Raw genomic sequence first — 21,699 nt, 5'->3', positions numbered from 1 at the left:
CCACCCTACTCTCTTACTGTTACGCCAATGACTTGCAGCGGTATCAAAAGCTCTAAGGAAAGAATCCAGAACTCCAGCGACATGTCTATCCACGTCCCTGTCCCATTAATGAGCCAGACATGCTATTTAGGTTAATCGCTAATAATAGCCTGGAGTGCTACAGACTAGAGAGTTGCACAGTATGATAAAGGCAGTAACCTAATCACGGATTCTGAGGACATCAAAGGCAAAAAGCAAAGCTTCAGTAATTTACTGTCATCATCTGAGCATCGAGATAAGATTACAGTCTTGAAATCTTTCCTCGCTACCTGTTTATAATAAAACAAAGTTTCAATTTCATGCTTAGGGATCGGGGAGGGTGGGGGGGAGAAGGGGAGGTAATTCTATGTGTCTATATTTCTGCTCATATTGACTTTCATTGTATATGTTATATGTCCTCAATATGTGATGGCATTAGAGGATTAATGAGTGTGGCAAACAGCAGGTTTATTAAAAGTCTCTGCATTTAATTATGAGGACGTTCTATGGCCAGTATATATTTCATTACATTAAAGGCTCTTTCATTATCCAAGACACATTATTACGGTCACAAACAGAGGAGGACGTGATGACATTGTTGGCTTCATGAAGATAGAGCCACACAGTCCGTTCATAGTAGTTTAACTTTTTGGTTGGTTTAATAAAAGCTTTGATTTTTTATAAAAAAATGAAAACCACATTGTAGAGGCAGCTGCAGGAGATAGAATCTCAATAATATCGCAATTATGATAAATAAATAACAAAGAAATCTGCTATTTATAATTTTTGGAGAACTTAGCTTATTTGAAAACATCCTTGATTTTGGAGAGCTCTGTCTACACATGAAAAATAACACTCGGAAGAACTGAATTGGTCCCAAATGAAAATGAAGATGATAAAGTCGGTCTTATATCAGAAAGATTCCCAATCAATCCTTTTTAGAATCCAAGATGCTCGATCACCGCACAAAAATGGTTAAAATATACGTACAGTTCCTAGGATTTGTTGTAATGTATATAACTGTTCCAAACGTTCCAAATTATTTTCTGCATCAGAGCTAAGTGCTTGAGGCACCAAGATACAGATTCCCTGATACATATCTGTAAAGCAGGAAAGTAAGTTTGAAATAATGGCTCACAAAATTGCAAATTCTAATCCAGACCGTGGCTGGGTTATTAAGAAAACATCTGTTCTTCCCAGCTGTTTAAGGGTCATAGGTACAATGAGTCTTCACAACATCTAATGGGCCAGTTTTCACATCAATTTATCCTGAAAATCCCACCCATTCACTGGAAAACCACAACGTGAATTAGGTTTAAGGTGAGGTGCCCACCTGCCTAGACCACCTTAGGTGGTAGTTTCAATAGAAAATCGATTCACATTGCTGCAGTGTAACCCAGGATTTGCAAATCAACGTGGTATCTGCTCAAAACAGTCCCTTAAGAGTTCATCATCATAATAATAATAATAATAATAATAATAATAATAATAATAATAATAATCCTTGCATTTGATATAGCGCTTTTCACGTCGGGAGGACGTCCCAAAGCGCTTCACAGAACACACTGTAAAGTGAATTGACTGTATATTTGTGGGCGAACGCGGCAGCCAATTGCGCACAGCAATGTCCCACAAACAGTCGGAGATTGAAAATGACCAATTTATTGATGTTTTTGTTTTGGAGGGATTATTATTAGACTCTGTGTGGAGTAAGGAAACTTGCCCGAGGTTTCGCCCTCTGCCGGGAATTGAACTCAGGTCTCTCACTTGCAAAGCGAGTGCTCTAACCACTGAGCTACAGGACTCCATCTGACTTTGCGCAATACCTTTACACAGCAGGAGAACTGAACAAGCAAAGCAACTTTCCTTTGGCACCGTTTGTTGCATTCTTGCATCACCAACATACCCACCCGTTCCTGACTCTAAATTTGTTACGTCTCACCCCAATTCTTTCTCTTTATAAAAATGACCACACAATGCTAAGTTTATCGACAACTTACTTTCTAATCAGTGTGACTCCAAAATGATTATTGGTGGAAACTTTTTTCCTTTCAGATTCATCTAAGTGTTGCGATTATGTTGCTTAAAGTCACCGATTGTAATAGTTATTAGCAATCGCAAATAAGAACTGCAGGCAACAAAAAGCAACCTTGTATTTGTGGTTAATGATATAATAACAATAATAATAATCCTTGGGTTTGATATAGTGCTCAATCATGTCATTGAGACATCTCAAAAAGTTTCACAGGATGCACTATAAAATGGATTTGCTGGGTATTTTGTGGGCGAAACACGTATGCTTTAAAATAACGTTACAGTTTATAACCTACCAACCGCAGAAGGATGCAACTCTTTTTGAAAGAATGAATCAAATAATTCCTAAACAACCCAACGACTTGGATTTATGGATCAATTAATTCTAAAAACATCTGCAATGGCTTTAGAAATCCAGTCGTTAGATTTATCTCAGATGGGACCTCAGTTTAGAGTCTCACTTAAAGGACAGCACCTCTAACAGTGCAGAATTACTATAGTCATGCACTGCAATGTGAGCTCATAGATTATGAGCTCAAGTCCTAGTGTAGGGCTCAAACCCATGACCTTCTGCCCCAGAGGTGAGAGTGCTACCAGCTGAGAAGGAATGACAGCAAATAATCACAGATCTGAGTCAAAAGAGTGTTTGCAAAAGCCTGCAGCTCACACTATCCCACCCTTTGCGTTCGAGGGTTAATATATGCTGGCAGGATGCCTGTCGAGAAAGAGGTTTCCAATCTTCAAAAGTGCACACAGTTCAGGATTTAATTATAATGTGCATTGTTTCTCAAAACTCCAGTGACACAACAGCTGGGTGTCATTAAATAAAGAGCAATGCTTTCAAAATCCAGAGGCCACAGGTCAGAAATTCAATGGCTGAGTAAAACCCAAGAGCCCCAGTTAGGAATTACTGACCAGTATTGCCCAGTCTGAATGGTGCCTGAACTCAGCCAATTGAGCACTGACACTGACAGCTGTCAGACAGAAGTCACATAGACCTGCCCTTCCAGCTAAGGGGGAATACACGATGCTCTGATGATAAACGATAGGCACTAAAGGATCATTGCCACCATATTGTGTTTGTGTGTGTGTGTGTGTGTGTATGTGTGTAGAATAACTGCTTCAAAACCTCTACTACCATTCCAATGGGAGCAGGAATAGGGAAGTCTGAAGTGCAGACTTGAAGCTGAATTGTACCAGCTGAGAAGCAAACATTTGTGTAATTAAAATTAAAAATAATACATTTCTGGTTTCAGACTTGATCACTGATGCACTGATATCCCAATGTTACCAGGCAAAGCGCCTTTGGGGTATCCTTCCGACGCGAAAGGCGCTATATAAATGTAATTTGTTGTCGTCGTCGTAAAGTGTTTGCGAGTCCGTGACCATTCTTATCTCAAAATATGGAAATGATTTTATGTTAAATGGGAGGTGAGCATTTCTAGTCCGGTACATCTTTTGGAGATTGACCTGAACATCAAGATGCTGTTGTCTACGTGTGGTTACCATGGCAATGGGTTCCAGAATGATAGGGCAGAGCCCTGCAGGACCTATCTCGTGCAGTACATCCTGGCGGGTTACCAGCCTGGATGTCAAGATAGAGCCTCACATGTCAATGACCTAGTCAGCCAAGTCATCTGATATTTCTTTAATTAAAATCATTACGTAACCTTATCCACCCTTTTCTGACACGACTCGGAAACCTCGCCCTCTGGCATTATTGGGCTCAGGATCAATATCCGGGAGAGACTCTCCAGACGGTCTGTAACATTTCTACCCACTACTTTCGGCCAGATTGGAACTGGAAAGTTGGGCGGGTATTTTGAGTTGCATCACAATTTGACCTCACATTATTTTGGTTGACATCTCCCAGTTTAACCAAGTACATGTAATAATAATAATAATAATAATCCTTGCATTTGATATAGCGCTTTTCACGTCGGGAGGACGTCCCAAAGCGCTTCACAGAACACACTGTAAAGTGAATTGACTGTATATTTGTGGGCGAACGCGGCAGCCAATTGCGCACAGCAATGTCCCACAAACAGTTGTAGATTGAAAATGACCAATTTATGATTGTTTTGGGTTTTGGAGGGATTATTATTAGGCTCTGTGTGGAGTAAGGAAACTTGCCCAAGGTTTCGCCCTCTGCCTGGAATTGAACTCAGATCTCTCGCTTGCAAAGCGAGTGCTCTAACCACTGAGCTACAGAACTCCATGTATTAGGGAACAGGACCAATCACAGGGAGAAATGGGCCAGAGGCTGTTTGTGGTACACTGTTGAGCACAATTGGCCGCCGCGTTTACCCACAATGTACAGTCAATTCACTTTACAGTATATTCTGTGAAGCGCTTTGAGACGTCTAGAAGACCTGTTAAGGCACTTATATCAAATGCAAGGATTATTATATTATTAGAGAGAATGGGTTGCTGATACTCTGACCTCAAAGCTTTCAACGTGGGTAAATCATCTGAGGAAAAATAATGTCAACAGGCATGCTTCATTTGATCTCGACTGGACTTTCCTGAAACAAAATAAATGCATTGCACAATGAATTTGCATGAGTTTCAAACACGAGTAGGTCAACATTTAGGTCAAACAAATGCAAAAGGAATATGGAGCAAGAATGGTCAAATAGCTTTAAAAACTTGCATTACGTTTTATCAGAATGTACAATATATTGTACCACGTGTGGTTATAATAGCTAAGGCTGCAAGGTTTGACGTTGTAGAGGGTGAATGAGATAACGTAATGAAACAGCAACCAGATTCATTGGAATCAGAGCAGACAAGTTGAGGTGAGAATGATGGTTGTGCCCTCTCCTGTTCATTCGCTGCCCGTTTTTGAACCTATGTTGACACATCCCTGTGAATTGTAACTATTTTTTCTATTTCTGGCAGGTTTTGGAAACCAGATTTTGGATTGTTTTTCTACTTTCAAAATACCCTCAGGTTTTTGAGATATCTTGGAAACGTCAAGGTATAAATTCTGCCACCTTCTAAATTTAATATTAATTTAATATTTCAGAGCATCCAGAAATTGGCAACTTCTTAAATGCAGGAATAATTTTCAAGCCAGCTTTCTGTATTTTTTTTTCAACAACCTACGGCCTATTGTTTTGATGACCTACTTACAATATATTTTCAACCATCAATGAAAGCTACACATCATTTCTAAAGACTGGCTTGACATTAAAACACCTCCAGTCTAGCTGACACCCAGCTGGCTGCAAATAATGCGGCAAATATTCACTCCATAACAATAGAAAGAGGTGTTGAACATTTTTATCTAACCTACAAAGAACTTAAAGAGGAAACTAGTTTTCTTAAGTCTTTCATTCTATCACAAAAACGTTTCAATGTACTGTAGCAAGAGCAAACAATTTAAAATCCTGAGGTTGAACTTCATTGAAAGCTGTTTTGAAGGCAGTTGTTAATGCTGCTGCATTGGTACTATTCCAAGGCTTCTTACTGCATCTATAAATGAATCTTCAACTCCCCTTTCAGTCTCCACACAAGTGATTGTGGATTCATGTGTTGCTCAGCTTAACATGAAGTCAGACGAGGACAGGAGACAGAACAGTAGTTTTTGGATTCAACAGAGCAGTGACAGAGGACAACGAATGAAGCAAAGCAGTGATTACCTGTACTGTTCTCTCGCTGAGACAAAAATATTCCTTAAATTGAAGAAAATGGCTTTTCCCTCACAAAATTAATTCTGAAGGCAAATGAGCTATCTTACATTATCGTGACATTTGCTGTACTAACCTGTAATATAGGCCTGAGTAACATTAGTAATTTGCTCACATTTGCTGCCTTAGAGCTATTGTATTTCTTGTTATCAGCTCCTCTGCATGCAAGCTAATTCAGGTTATACCCAACGTAGCAGAGGAACTGATATTTTGTGAGCAGGAAATGTTATGTTGGTGATGGAGGTATTGACATTCATTTTCTGGTATCTTCGATGGAACTGAACAGTGAGTGATAAACTGTTGATAGTGGACGTTGCCTACAAAACAGCTTACGTAACACATATAATCCATTTAGAAATATTGTTCTGCTGCATGTATTATGTGGAGATTTTATTCAATATTACAGTACAATTTGCATTTATATAGGGCCTTTCACATTGGGAAGGATGTCTCAAAGTGCTTCACAGGGCAGGACATGCACAAGCGTTAACATTGGCACAAAATTCTGTGCACGAGTCGAAATAAAATTCTGAGAAATATTTTACTGAATTATACCAGGAAACCATTCAAAAACTTCAGGGAAATGGTTGTATAACACAATTCTGCAGCTTGAACATACAGACTACGGTCCTGCCATAACATTTCGAAATACATTTCCATCTCTGGAAAGTGCCCACGGAACAAAACCTGCTATATTCAAACTCGATTTCTTAGAAGTAACAATGGCAAATGTCAGAAGCACAATTGATTTTTCAATTCACAATTACCTTCAATCAGCCTTAATACTTTGGCACAGAACACCTATAATTATCCAGTTTATAAACACGGGACAAGTTTGCAAGTCTCAAACACTTGCGTGTAGGTCCCTTAAATTCCTTTTCAGATTGTTACTCACCACTGTGTAATGCCTTGATATCCTGGCCTTTTCTGAAGTCGCATATGACTTGACAAACTGCAGTTTATTCTGCCTTGGAGTGGTGTTTGCAAGAAGTACATATGCGTGCTGCTGATAGCAGTCTATCTCAGGAGTGGTACTTGGTAATGTTATCAAAAAGGAACATGCCATGAAACAGAAAGAGAAAAGCAAAGAAAACATCTATTTCTTGCAGCTACTAGTTACCTCATAGTTGTTGCACACGTTAGACTAGATGTTCCATTTTCTACCGGTTTGCTGAGACAGAGAGAAGCTGGTTCTGGAGCTGTTAAACTAGTTCTTAAATTAACTGTACGCCAAGTCTGTGCAGTGTTTGCAGTTTGTCATCAGCTGCATGTCATTAATCAAGCAACATCTGTTTTTATTTTCTAATAGAATCTCATATTTTGCTTCTTTTGCCTGCAAAACTCAAAGGGTTTGCAACATTTACTGCAGGCACACATCCATAAACATTTACTCCAGTCCTTTTTGTCTCATTACCTCATGAGTAATTCTTTGCAGATACATTTTTAAAAGGAATACCTGACTGTCCTAAGAAAAATACAAGAGGATATTCTCACGACAATGCCTCAATGTTGTATGAATTTAGCTACTTTAAGAAAGCACCTCTGCCAGATCATGATTGAAAAATGTTACCTGATAAACTTGTGACATCAAATATTGCAGGAATAAATGTTACCCCTGTGCATTGCACATGAAGGATTCTTGTGAGGGAACATTGTTCATCTTCATAATAATAATAATCCTTGCATTTGACGTATCGCTTTATCACGTCTTTGAGTCGTAACAAAGAGCTTCGCAGAATATACTGTAAAGTCAATTGACTGTATATTTTGTGAGTGAAACGCAGCAACCAATTGCACGCAGAAGTGTCCCACAAACAATCGTGGATTGAGTGAACACATTTTTTTTAAGGGATTATTACCCTCAGAAAAGCGATCCACCAATCGACTAACAACCAGGTTCCTACTTACTGCTGGTAAACAGAGTTGTGTGGAGTAAGGAAACTTGCCCAACATTTTGCCCTGACACGAATCAAACCCAGGTCTCTCGCTTGCGAGGCGAGAGCTCTAACCACTGAGCTACAGGACTCCATTTATGTAGAGATGAATAATCCCTTCCTTTAATACAGCGCCTTTCGCATCAGGTGGACGTTTCAAAGCTCTTCACACGATTCAATGTAGAGCAACTCTATGTTTTGTGGTTGAACATCTGAAGTTTACAATGAGCTCCCTGAGCATAACTTTGTACTTATAATAATAATAATCCTTGCATTTGATATAGCATGTGAAAGGCGCTCTATAAATGGAATCTTGTTGTTGTTGTTTTCACATCTTCTAGAGGTCTCAAAGCGCTTCACAGAATATACTGTAAAGTGAATTGACAGTATATTTGTAGGCGAATCGTGGCAGCCAATTGAACACAACAGTGTCCCACAAACAGTCGTGACCAAATTGAGCCACCAAATTATTATTATTATTTCTTTGTTGAGGGATTATTATCCCCGGAAAAGCCATCCGACAATCAACTAACAAACAGGTTCCTACTTACAGCTAAGGAGTAAGGAAACTTGCCCAACATTTCGTCCTGCCGGGAATTGAACCCAGCTCTCTCGCTTGTGAGGTGAGTGCTCTAACCACTGAGCTACAGGACTCCACTTAGCACAAAATGAAACACAGTGAAATCAGCCCCTCAGGGAGTGGAATCAAAAATCATTGTGGGGAGAGATGGATAGCATATTGTGCATGCAAAATTTTTCTTTTAAAAAGAAGCATTAAATTCCGGAGTTGAAAAGGTTCACCTGGAAATGAATATACAACCTCAAGTTACACTTTACTTTGATTCACGATTAAGTCATCAAATTGAAAATAACAAGAGGGCTGAACCATTCCCCTCACAATCCTCATCGCAATAACTATTGGAGGTTATTCCAGGTGGGTTAGGAAGGAGGGAAAGCAGCAGCGCCAAAACATAACCATAGTCTGGCACAAGTGAAATGAACCAGATTTGTATCTACCTTCTAGGCTTTCAAATCACTGATCTTGGATTATACCATGGTTACTATACATTCTCTATAGGAATTCACTTCAAATTTTAACAGGAACACAACAGCCTGGGGATGAAAAAAAATTAAAATAACAAGTACAGGTTTCTGACCCGTTGAAAGGGTCTGCTGTCTATCGCAGGTGATGCTTTGCAGATGTCAGTCAGGTACGGCAGCAGGTAAAGGCAAGGTGCTGGATCGAGAGGAGGGAGGGAAATCTATAGGACTTGACTTAGGTAACACTGCAGCACCCCTTACTGGCTGGCGATAGTCACACAGACCCGGGTCCTCTCTGCCTGTGCTTATTTCGACAGAGTGTGCTTAACGTTCAATTTGGGAGAATGCGTGGAGGAAAAAATACAAAATGAAATCATCATGAATTATTGGTTATAATAAAATAAATAAATGTACTAGCAAAGTTATTAAGTTTAAATCCAATCGCAAAGTCACAAGATGTCGCAATTGTTAACACGCGGCAAGATTTTTGTTGAAAAAAATTACTGCACATTTAGAAGAAAGTGTTCTAATCATCAGTTTAGAACGTTATTTTCACTGTGTACTGATGCTGTTGTGTTGGGACCGAACAAACCTTTGTTTATTACGCAGTTTTATGTAGAATTTTCCGTTACTGGGTCAATATTTGAATATTAATTGCAATGTGTGCGTAGCACCCTGTATTTTTTTTGCTGCTGAACACGGTCTCGTGCTGAAAATGGTGTGAGTTTGCTGTTGCACTCCTTCCTCTGGGACGCATATGTTTCCATTTCGTTGGCAGATTGCTACAGGAGCAGACCCTAGGAATCACAGAGTGAAAGAAGTTTAAACTGAGAGTTTTACTAAATGGATGCTTATGGACCGTGTTAGCAAATGGACGACAAAAACATTAATAAATAGCTACTGACTAGAATGCGCGCTCTTCCATGTTAGCATGTCTTGGTGCTTCAATCCCATATTATCTCCCTTCCTCTTCACTTATCACTGCTGAAGGTGGTTGAGGTACACGCAGATGCTGCGTTGGGTCCTCAGACACGCCACATCATGAACTCTCTCCAATCTGTCCTGGAACCATGTGAGCCTACATCTCTTCTGGGTTTAGGGGGTAGCAGGCTTGTCCTGTAGTCCTGTAATGTAGGTGGAATCCTATAGCGTAGTGATTAACGGACTCGCCTCGCAAATGAGTAGACCCGGGTTTGATTCCCAGACTGGGAGAAACCTTAGGCAAGTTTCCAACGCCACACATCTCTGTTTACCTACCCGTACGTAGGAACCTGGCTGTAAGTTGATTGGCAGATCACTTTCTGGGGGTAGTAATCCCACACGCCCACTGAAAAAGAAAATTTGGTCACTCACTCCATGACTGTTTGTGGGACATTGCTGTACGCAATTGGCTGCCGAGATTCGCCTACATGGAGATATTGTAATCCTTTATTTTTTCTTTACTTAATATTCAAGTCATTTCAAAGGACTGCAGACCCAGGCAAAGCCTATCGAAAGAAATCAGCTGTTAAGACACATCTCACAAAAAACACAAAAACCTGGAACAGTTTTTTAAAAGAAAACAAATACGAAATGAAATTACAACTTAGCGTGAAAACAGAACTTAGTGCCACGATAGATTCTTTTAAAAACTGATCAATAAACTATTGCGATCTTTTGCATGTCTCAGTTAATCCTTGCTTTTTCTTTTGTACAACATCTGAAAGAAACCCTGTGTTGAATATTGCGAAAAAGAATCAGAGAAATGCACATGACATACCGTGCTGTTTATTAAAGGCTTTGTGTTTGTGTTTTTTTTAACTGGGAGAAAAATGTGCTTTCGGATAAGCCTCCAAAATTATAGCAAGTACATTTCATAACCTAGAAAAACAATGATATAAAAAAGGAAGAACATTACCGTGGCATTGCAACATGTTGCGGTCAAAAAAAAAGAATGGGGATTATTATGAAATGTGTTCCAGGACAGATACGAAAAGTTCCCTTCCAAGTCTTGCTGGAAGAACATTTACAGAGCACATCTGAGCTTTATTCAGTATATTTGGCCTAAACTATACCAGCAGATTGGTCTGTTTAGATACCTATGACTTTTATTACAGTTATAGGCTTTTTTTAAACAACTCTTGACCTAGATTTTAAACAGACTTTGTTAGTGCATTATAGGCCATGGAAAATTGGTCAACTGCAATTTGATCTCAAGATAAATGATCCTTTTCACTGACCCACAGTAACTAATAAAACAATGGTTGCTTTCTTTGCAAATTATTCAAAAATGCAAATCACATGCTCAGAAAGAAAGACTAGAAATAAAGATACTGTTGTCACAATCGGGAGAGATTTAAAATGACATCTTGACTTTCAGAATCGGGTGTTTAACAAAAGTACAAATAATTTCAAACCCACTTATGTTCACATTCAGTGGAGAGAGCTCATTGACTATTGCACCCTTTTCAGACCTGCAAAGCCAAATGCATCCTTTGAATTAACATTTAATTTCATGTTCAGTTCTCATACAAAAATCAACTACAACTACTACGACCAGTTTCGTAATTTCATTTGATCTCATCCAGAAGGCAGGCCAGATCTTCAGAAGCATGTTCCATTGCCTCAAAGTGCAAAATAATATCTTTCAGGTAAAACAGAGCAGACATTCCAACAGTGAAAGCATGTAGGATTTGTAGTTTACCTTGGAAGTAGCAAAACCTATTAACAATAACTAGCCTGTGGCGTCTCACAGGCTAATTGTGAGAGAAAAAACTTACCCAGGTTGCTATGATTATGACCAAAGTTACCTATTTTCAACTGGAGTGCTATAGAGCCAGGAGTGGTCCAACCTTTTGGCTGCTGAGGGCCGGATGCCCTATTTGAGAAACATCCGCGGGCCCTATAAGCAATATTTTTGTGTTCCCTTTCCAGAACATAACGTGCGGGGGGGGGGGGGTGGATGAAATTGGGACCACCGGCCTTTCAAGCTTTTGCATCTAGTCCCAGTCACCTTACTACTGGACAGTGTATTGAGAAGTAATGCAGTAAGGTGCTTTTGGATTTAATATGATGTGAAAGGTGCTACGTAAGTGTAAATTTGTGTTATATTTTGTGTGTCCTACAATGTGCGTTAGAAGCATAGACATTTTCTGCACCACCAGGAACCATTTGGTCTATTGTGTCTATGTCACTGCTACTTATTCTTATAATTCACCCTTTTTGCATTAGCCCCAGATGTACTGTAGCCCACAAATATACAGTCAATTCACTTTACAGTGTGTTCTGTGAAGCGCTTTGGGACGTCCTCCCGACGTGAAAAGCGCTATATCAAATGCAAGGATTATTATTATTATTACTTTCCAGCTCTCTCATCCTACCTTCTACTGTAGCCCAAACCGAATGCAGGAATTACAAAGGATTACAGACTGTTAGAGCCATTCAGTCCAACTTGTCCGAGCTGGTGTTTATGATGGAGCTGCAAAACCTTATCAGTTTCTTTTCAGTCTTGGAGATTGATAGCTCCCAATATAGTTTGTGACCCACAGATTAACAAACTCCCAGCTTTCAGTGGTGGGTTCTTAACAACGTGCTGCAAAGACATTTCGGACTTTTTCTGAAGGCTTTTTATTCTAAGGTACTTGGCTAAGTCTAAACAACGGAAACAGGGCATCAAAATATTATCTTCCAAATGGCAAAGGTATGCTCAGTGATTAAATGAGCAGCCTCGTGTACTTGATTATGTTGTTCTTGGCCGGGAGTCTGGGCTTTTGGCACTGTAGTCATGAGCAATAGTTTCAATGTGGTTGTTACGCCCACAAAATACGCAGTGAATCCACTTTACAGTGTATCCTGTTAAGCACTTTGGGACGTCTCAATGACGTAATAAGGCGCTACATCAAATACAAGGATTATTATTTATATATAATAAACTTCGCCACCAAGAAGCAGTCATTAAGAAGCACTTGAAGAACCAAACTCATTTAGACGGCATAATACTAATACCTACTTAGCGTTCCATTACATATCAAAATATTTCTACATAACTACAGTATATGCATAAGTAAGTAGCCTTGTGAGAGAACGAAGAAGGAAATGGCAGGAACCATGGAAACCTACAATCTCGCACAAAATTCAGTGAAGCTGAACAGAAGGATACAAGGCTGCGGGGGATGATTCCTAGAATATTGAGGATTTAGCGACGTTACAGCGCCTGCTGTCTACAGTTGTACGAGTGGAAAAGGACACAACTCGCTTGATCAATGCAGAAGATGATCTGCAAAATACATTTTCTAGTGAATGAAATTTCACAGCTCAATCGGAAATGTTACTCAGGGAGATCAAATAGTAGGGCAATGATGCCGAGAGAACTATAATAACAGCATAAGGCACATTAGAGTAGAAGTCTTATACTGGGGGCTTGAGATACCTTGTTCAATGTTTCGGCCATTCCGGAACTCCGATATACACGAACACACGTGTAACTCACCATTCTTGTGGCATAATGTCATAATGTCTTGAAGCACTTTACAGTGATGGGGATTGGAGATGATTACATGAGAAGGAAGAATGGGGAGGTGATCACAGGCACGGTTGAATAGCTACGTTATAAAGTGGGACTTGAAGACAGATGGGGATAAGGGCAAGACAGAAGAGGGTTAGACAGGGGGAGTTCCAAAGGTTAGGAACGTAGAATTTGATAGCTCAGCCACTGATGGTGGACTATATAATAATATAAACCTAAGGTGGTCAAAGCATGCACAGTTTGTGCTTAAATATTCTATCCTTTCAATACATGCCATGCTTAATGTTTGATTCCGTTATAAACTTGGGATGTGGCGCTGGAGAAATCAAACGCCGAAATAATTTCAAACTACAACTTTATTTTTTTTTAAAACAAAGGTCCAATTTTGGCATGTTTGGGGCATTTGTTGGTCATTTCAAAAAAAATCATGATTTTTTTCAAAGCTTAAATGTATTTATTCGGAAAACGTTATTTATAGTCCCGCTGGTGATCATTGAACTGGAGTAGAACACTGCCCTCTACTGAACAAAACAATTCCTTTTATTCTGTTTTTATTCTGCAGATTTCTACTTCTGAATGTTAAATTGGAAAATGAGTGACATTGTCTTCTTTGGCAGTGCTGTGCGAATGAAACTATTAAGTAACACATGCCCTTGTGTAAGTTGCATTTCTGAAGTTAAGGCACAGAAAAGTGATATTCTGCAAAGCGCTTTAAAACATCTCAAAGATGTGATTAGGCGCTATATTAAATGCAAGGATTGTTATTATCACGTCGTTGAGAAGTCTCAAAACACTTCACATGATATACTGTAAAGTGGATTAACCATTTTGTGGATGAAACTTGGCAGTCAACTGCGCACAGCAATGCCCCACAAACAGCCACAGAGTGAGGGATCAATTTTATTTGGGGGATTTGTTGGCCAAAAAATAAGTGATGTTCTGTAAGTGGTGGAGCGAGCGAGAGAGGGAGGGGATGTGTTGGGGAGAGAGGCTGAATGAAAGAAACACCATTTTTTTTAACCTTGTGATACAGCTAAGTCTTGTACCGACCAAGTTAAGTGTGTAAAAGAAAGATTGCTGTTTTTTTTTCAATGCACCTCTTATTTTATAGCTGACTCGTTAAATCATTACAGGGCCTTACTCTGAATTTTTTTTCCTTGAAGTCTCTCAAGATATTTCAACTCTTCCCATTGTTTTAGACAGTAAGTAGTGAATTGCAAAAAAACATGTGCTTCCATGATATTCAAATGCAACTAACTGTTAGACTCTGATATTAGGATTGCAGGCAGCTTAGTGTGCGAGCGTGTGTGTATGCAGACTGACCAGTGTTATTTCTACAGTGTTACCAAATTCGCTGACTTTTAAGCGATGTGCGTCTGCAATAGGAAATCATTGTAAGAGAATAGAACGATAGCTGATGGATGCTGCTGAATCTGAAATCCCTATGCATCTGAATTGGCAATTATACAGTTAAATTGTACTGCTGTGTGTGTTTCTTTTTCTTGAAGCCTTGCAGCATAATACTGTTCTTGCTTTGTGGAACTGCTGTTTTATTCCGCAACATTTCAAATAAAGTGGAAAATATTCGATTTATTTATAGTACACGTTTAATACACGTTCCATACATGGTAGAGGTTTGGAGTATGACTTTATTCTGTACGCGAAGCTAACTATTGTTTGTGAGTAATGAACCAAAGAGTGATCGTGAAAGAATATAAGTCACGTTTAAGATATTCCTATTCTGTTTTAGGACAGACTTTAGGAAATATTTATCTGCGCAGAGGTGATCAACAACTTGGAATGGTTTACTAGGTAAGTGTCTAAGGCCAACACATTAGGCTCCCCCTTTAAAAAACAGCTTGACGCTTTAATTCAAAATGAGATTCCTATTCTGGGAAAGATGAGCTAAATGGACCATCATAAACATGGGCGCATTCCTCACCCAATCCTTTCTTATGGTCTTATGTTTTCCGTGTCTTTGGCGCATTAGGGTAAGTATAGCTCTATTAATGCCAGTGTAGTGGCAGTGACGTCACACGGCATCAAGCACCATAATGATGCTGACAGAAGTATAACAACAGCAAAAGGCCGGCACATTTGGACAGGAGAGTTTCATTCTGCATCTGTTCTCAATGCATTTATAGCTCATGGCATTTGATGTTGACAATGGGTAACAAAAGTGGAAAACATGGTCAAGAATTTACTTCCAACCGTACTATACAGTGCATTCCTCTCTGATAAATGATGACTGATTCCATAGTGTTTTCATTGGTGCTCTTTGCACACCTAGGTAATCAGTGTTAAATTGTCCACATATAGGCATATCAAGAGAATAGGTTGCAATATGCTAAACACGATTTTTATTCCACTTGTACAAATTGTAAATGACATTTATCGCCGCTTGCATTGTTCAAATTAATTGAAATTCCTTGTGTTTAATCCTCATTCAGCAAACCAGGGGAAAAAAAACTGTTTTGTACACAGCATGTGGACTGTATATGCATACTCCAGAGCAGTATAAACTGAACTGAGCTGAGGCTGCTTTCAATTTAAGTGAAAAAATGTTGGTTTTCAGATTTATTACCATGCACACAGAAAAGTATTTCAATATTCCCTCCTGATCTCGCACTATATTCCCTGCTTCAAATTGGAACACAAACATGAGCATGAACAAAGCGTAAAGCATAAATTGACAAGGCTGCTGATATGACACACTCAGGAATTAACTTATACATTTCAAACCCACAGGACGCAAGTCAGGTGATGAGCTTAAGCAAAGTCTTACTCTGTGGCTCATTCTCTACCAGCGCTCGAGCTTTGGAGAAGCAGAAGTAATTGCATCGGACGCAATTTAGAAGTCTGATATGTCCACAGGAATCAAGATAATTACAGCATTTTAAGTTAATATTTGAGTCGGCTTCAGAAAGGATACAACTTCTTAACCTAGAAATATGATCCCTGAGTTTAAATATCCCGTACGTTGGGATCTAAAACGTAGCAATTTCTAATAGGGTTCCTTAATAAGGTCTCTGAGTTACAAATGGGGATTTCTTTCGGCGACGAGCAGCGCAGAATGGCACTGTCCAGCTCTGCTCTGGAAGTGGATTGTGTTAGGGCAACGTTTGTCGTTCTGCGCTTCCAGTCACTGAAAGAAATTTCCAAATTGGGATTCCTTCTGGACGTAACAGAGTTGTTTTTTTTTAAGGAGTCGTAGAATCATAGAATCTTACAGCACAGAAAGAGGGCATTCAGCCTATCGTGCCTGTACCGGCTTTTTGAAAGAGCTGTCCAACTAGTCCCTATCCCCCTTCGTACCCTATAATGTTTCCTTTTCAAGTACATATCCAATTCCCTTTTGAAAGCTACGATCAAAACAGCTACTACTATTTCTAAGTCCTGTTAGAAATCACTAGATGTTAGACCCACGAAAATATATTTCATCCTCCTTTCTCAATGTGCCTTACCTTACAATGCATCCACATTAAAATCCATCAGCTATTCCTCGCCTCCTTTGCTTACGTTGTCTGGATCCTTTTGAATGGCGTTCTCTTTATGTCAGTCGCTTGGCAACACAGTTTAATGCTATCAGCAAAATGTTACACATTTTGAGAAATAACCTCCATCTTACTGTTGCGAATCGCACATATAAATGTTTATAGAAAATATGTGACGACATGAAACATTTGCTTTCAAGGAACATTTCTTCTTAAGGGCCAACGCAAATACAGAAAAATGTAATGAGTTCTCCATGATACTCACCTGTTTCTGCGAAGAATCCGGAATGAATAATTACGTTGAATTAAATACTTGTGTGGGTGTGAAGCACAGCCCTTTTTCTCATAAATAATTGATCAATGCACCATTTTATGATTATTTTCCAGCCCTCAAGCACAAAGCACAAGCAATTCAGTGGGTGAAATGGTTTATTCTGTGAATATTCTACCACTGGCGGGTCAAGTGTGATGAGAGCACCAGTCAATACTACAGGCTACAATGCTACAATACTACAGTATGATGTGATCAACACCTTTCCTTTTACATTGTTTCGGTCATATTTTGGGAAAGACAGTAAGAGTCACAGTGTGGAGTTACACTTGGCGTTTGCTTTAAATGGCTAAACTATGACTTTTATTGTTGGGCATCTTATTGATGACGGATTGAAGTTGTAAATGAACAATCGTCCAAACTGCTCATTATTGCAGAAATACTGGTCTATTAATTATTCTTCAACTCTTCACAATCCTGGAATCCAGGAGGTGTACACATTATGCTTGGAGACAATATTACTCACTAATACTTTGTGGATGGACTTAATCTGGAGCAGTGACTGGTTTGAGAGCTGCTCTCGGCAATATTCCACAATCCACCGTACTGAGTGGTTCAGAACTTGTGTCTCTCTGTGTGGTGGGTACACGATTTCAATCATTCTCTTGTGAGCGTTTGCCAAAAGGGTTCATGGACCTCACAGGGAGGGTGAAATGGTCGTGGTTGGGAAAAGAGGGGGAAGAAGGTAGAAATCAAATTGACTGATAGGGCTGTAATTTTAACAGAGAATCTTCACTTGCTCTTAATGATTTTAAGATTCATCTGCCCCTGACTGCATTTTGTTTAAAAAAAGAGGTGAGTTATAAGCAGATTTAACTTGCATACAAGAGCCTAATGGGTAAACACTGATGCATCATGCAAGCTCTGTTTTACATAGGTGTGCATATATATGTCTGCAAAGTTCAGCAATGTTTAGCTGAATTTAGTCAAATTAAACATTCACTCTATTTGGGCTCATGATCATTTCTTTGGAACACCCAAATGTTCTAAAACTCTGCTTTCTTTATGTCACACAAACACATTTAGCATCAATTCAAACACCTTATCTGTTGAATCAGTGCTGAAAGTGAAGTGTAATTTGTCTCGTCAGCCTAGCTCAGTGGGTGGCACTCTCACCTCTGAGTCGGAAGGTTTCTAGGTTCAAGCCCAAGACTTTGAGATCACAGTTTACGCTGACATTCCACAAGTGTTTGTAGGACCCTGGTTGTGTGCAATTAGCTGCCGCGTTTCACCCACAAAATGTACAGTACAGCTGAGACATTAAACAGAGGTCTCATCTACCTGATCAGGTGGATGTTAAAGATCCCGTGGCACTATTTGAAAAGAGAAGAGAGTTTCTCCCAATATCTTGGCCATTCACTCCATGACTGTCTTTTGAGACACTGCTGTGCTTAACTTGGCTGCCCTGTTTGCTTACAAAATAGAGCCACTACACTTTACAGTAAATCCTGTGAAGCACTTTGAGACATCCTCTCAACGTGGAGTCCTGTAGCTCAGTGGTTAAAGCACTCGCCTTGCAAGCGAGAGATCTGAGTTCAATTCCAGACAGGGCGAAACCTTGGGCAAGTTTCCTTACTCCACACAGAGCCTAATAATAATCCCTCCAAAACCAAAACAATAATAAATTGGTCATTTTCAATCTACGACTGTTTGTGGGACATTGCTGTGCGCAATTGGCTGCCGCGTTCGCCCACAAATATACAGTCAATTCACTTTACAGTGTGTTCTGTGAAGCGCTTTGGGATGTCCTCCCGACGTGAAAAGCGCTATATCAAATGCAAGGATTATTATTATTATTAACACGAAAGGCAGTATATCAAATGCAAGAATTATTCACATGGCATCGTTCAGGTTTTGTATCTCAATTTTGTTTCCTTCAAATTTTATCCTCTCTCCTTTTATACTAAGGCCTTTAAGTTCTTTTGTACTACCGTAGTTCCACAAGCACCCTTTGGTCAAATGGTCAATATTCATGTGTGAGCATTGCCAATGAGTGTTGGCAGGCTGTGTGACTGCTGGAGCACTAAGGTCCATCATGACATCCGAATCGGTGTCCTGACAAAGAACAGCTAACTCAGCACAGGCAAGTCTTACCCTTGGACTTTCTTGTCTGTGTAGCCTACTACTCTTTTTCTGGAAACTTTTTTTTTTACAACTACTAATTATTTTTTATGAGAAAACCGTGTGCGATCCCACTGTAAACAAAGTCGAAAATATCCACTCATTATCGTCCATCCACTCTCCAATTTTGAACGCACCGTGCATGAATCAAAGCACTGAAGAACTTTTCCATCATATTTTTGCCTTTAGGAGAAAGTCTGGCTTTTATTTAAAACTCCCTGTGTATTTTAAACGCTGCCATGGTGATTTAGTTGGCTAGGATAATAAGCACCTCTTCACTGCTCTTTATCATAAAACTTATTACTGTTAATAATTATTTGCAGGCTTCTGTAGTTTGATTGATTTAAATACTGACCTCTAATGGTGGTCTGCTCACTTATATCTGATTAAAACATCTCATTCTAAGGTCCATGTGTGTGGTGCACATTTATCTTGCAAACTGCAACATGAACTAATCTATACCACATGTTACTTGTTGGTGCCTTCAGAATTGTTTTGAATCATTGACAATTTTGTTAATTCCTTGCATCTTGCTTACATGTCCTGCTGAATTTCCTGTTAACTGAATACTGCAACAAGATGAAAACAAATGCAAAGAAATGTTGCCCTAGTTTGTCAAATCAGTTGAGGATATCCATTACCAGAGGCAATCTGAAACAGGATTCAGTAATGTTCCTAATCTAAAATAAATTAAATCCTTGAATTCAGTATGACAGTACACTGCTGTGAATTAGCCAAGTAAATCAACTGAAGGAGTAGTGTCTTCATGAAATAAAATGTTTGTGGAGAAGATTTAGGGTTGGAGAAAAGCCCAAAGCATTATGAAGAAATTATAATTTTTTAGTGGGTATTAGTCCTTGCGTGAAGTTCAGAGGTGGGTTTGTGGTAAAGGGGATGGAAGCAGCTGAAGAGAGAGAGAGAGAGGTGATAAACATATGTGAAACTCGTTTGTACACTCTCTTAAGCAAGGTGATGGGTTTCTCGTGTGTCAGACACCCATCTGATCAAACCAAAAAAAAAGGAAGATTTGTTTCTATGCGTTGTGTGTTTGGGAGTAAATGAAAAAACACCTGCAAAACTTAAATTGCTGACTAACGGTTTGAAATGCTGACCAAAATACTGATGATCACAATATGAAGGACCAATTGATTCATTGGGGTTGCAAAACTGTAATGGTGTCAATCTTCCAGCAGGTGACGATCTTTCGCTGATGTTATGACAAAACTTGGAATATTTCTGATTATACTCCACACAAAACAATATTTTGCGGTTATATATTTGGGTCTATTTGCCATTTGGTAGTATGGAATGACCTCAATGGAGACGCATTTCAACCTGATGCCCGGGACTGAGTCTTTTTTTTAGACAGATCTAAGCAGGATGACCATGCGTTATATCTGAAAATGTCCCACTCGCTACCAATAACCATTATCTATTTCATCAATTTTATTTCGATTGCGTTGCATTGGGTAACACCATCTCACGTTTTACTGATTGACCACAATTATAATTCTCTCTAAATTCGTTTTGAAATGAGAGCTGAAAAATTTTCACTTTGCAAAATATGTGGTGATGTTGGTGGCACAGAAACATATTTGCATACGTATTAGGAAAATTAGCTTCCTCTTCCTATAGTATTCCAAATGTCATTCATAAGTTTATATGCATAACAATTTTTTTTGTATTAACTCTCCAAAGAATGGAATGCAGACCTATGGCCCACAAAACCTATATGTAATATCGCAGGCTTAATATTTTTAATGAGTAACCCAATCTGCGGGACAATAACCCACTCTCAGACAGCCGACATAGACACACGTTCGCAAACACAACTGCACATATTTGGTCATGTCTAGCCAGTTCTGCAAACTACAAACATACATGCGGAGAAACGACAGGAATTGTGTTGTTTGACGGAATGACTGCTTAGATTTGGATGATTATAACACAACTAATCATTGTGAAATTCATTGACTTTGATGGCTGAGCACAAATTTAAATTCACCAATGATCATACCATTGCTTTTGAGCGTGCATGGCACGAAATTGTAAGAAAGAACTGTATAAATTGTAAGAATCCTCCACTATGTGGGATTAAGGATTAATGCAAGGATTATTATTATTATTATTATTATTATTACATGTGGCCATCAATATGTTTTTTTTTAACCACATTGAATGAATTTATCAATAATTATTTAATATCTTTATTTTTGTTGTGTTTTTACTACAATATTCACAATATCCCTGAAGCTGAATTTGCATCAGGTTTTCTTTTACCAATCAAAATTTAACAAACAAGTCAATAAAGGTTTTGAGTGGGCAAATTGCATCCTGGTGTTTCTTTGTGATCACAAGGTACAGTATGTAAGTTACAGGTAATTGGATTTGAGGTACAGATCAGCCATGATCTTATAGAATGGTGGAACAGGCTCGAGGGGCTGAATGGCCTCCTCCTGTTTCTACAATACACAAAAAGATAATTCCAATTCTTCCAAACATGCATTTATTGAAATTCTTAAAAGTAGTC

General features: G+C 39.1%; 1 protein-coding gene across 3 annotated transcripts in view; it reads right to left on the bottom strand.

Moving 5' to 3' along the window:
• Positions 1–6,918, bottom strand: part of ripor3 (RIPOR family member 3) — a 50,078-nt gene extending 43,160 nt beyond the window's left edge. Inside the window, exons 1-2 of one of the 3 annotated variants that reach the window (XM_007911868.2) lie at positions 6,640–6,697; positions 4,496–4,577 (exon numbers count right to left, since the gene is read on the bottom strand). The gene's annotated coding sequence lies outside the window, so the exon portion shown is untranslated. Of the gene's footprint in view, positions 1–4,495; positions 4,578–6,639; positions 6,704–6,864 lie in introns of those variants that run through there. The other 2 variants (XM_007911878.2, XM_007911861.2) reach the window with 2 other exon arrangements.
• Positions 6,919–21,699: the final 14,781 nt, after the last annotated feature.

This window comes from Callorhinchus milii, unplaced genomic scaffold, assembly GCF_018977255.1.
Source record: "Callorhinchus milii isolate IMCB2004 unplaced genomic scaffold, IMCB_Cmil_1.0 Scaffold18, whole genome shotgun sequence".
NCBI classification, from domain to species: domain Eukaryota; kingdom Metazoa; phylum Chordata; class Chondrichthyes; order Chimaeriformes; family Callorhinchidae; genus Callorhinchus; species Callorhinchus milii.
Note: the sequence above shows the minus strand (reverse complement) of the source record. Positions and strands in the feature narration are given on the sequence as shown.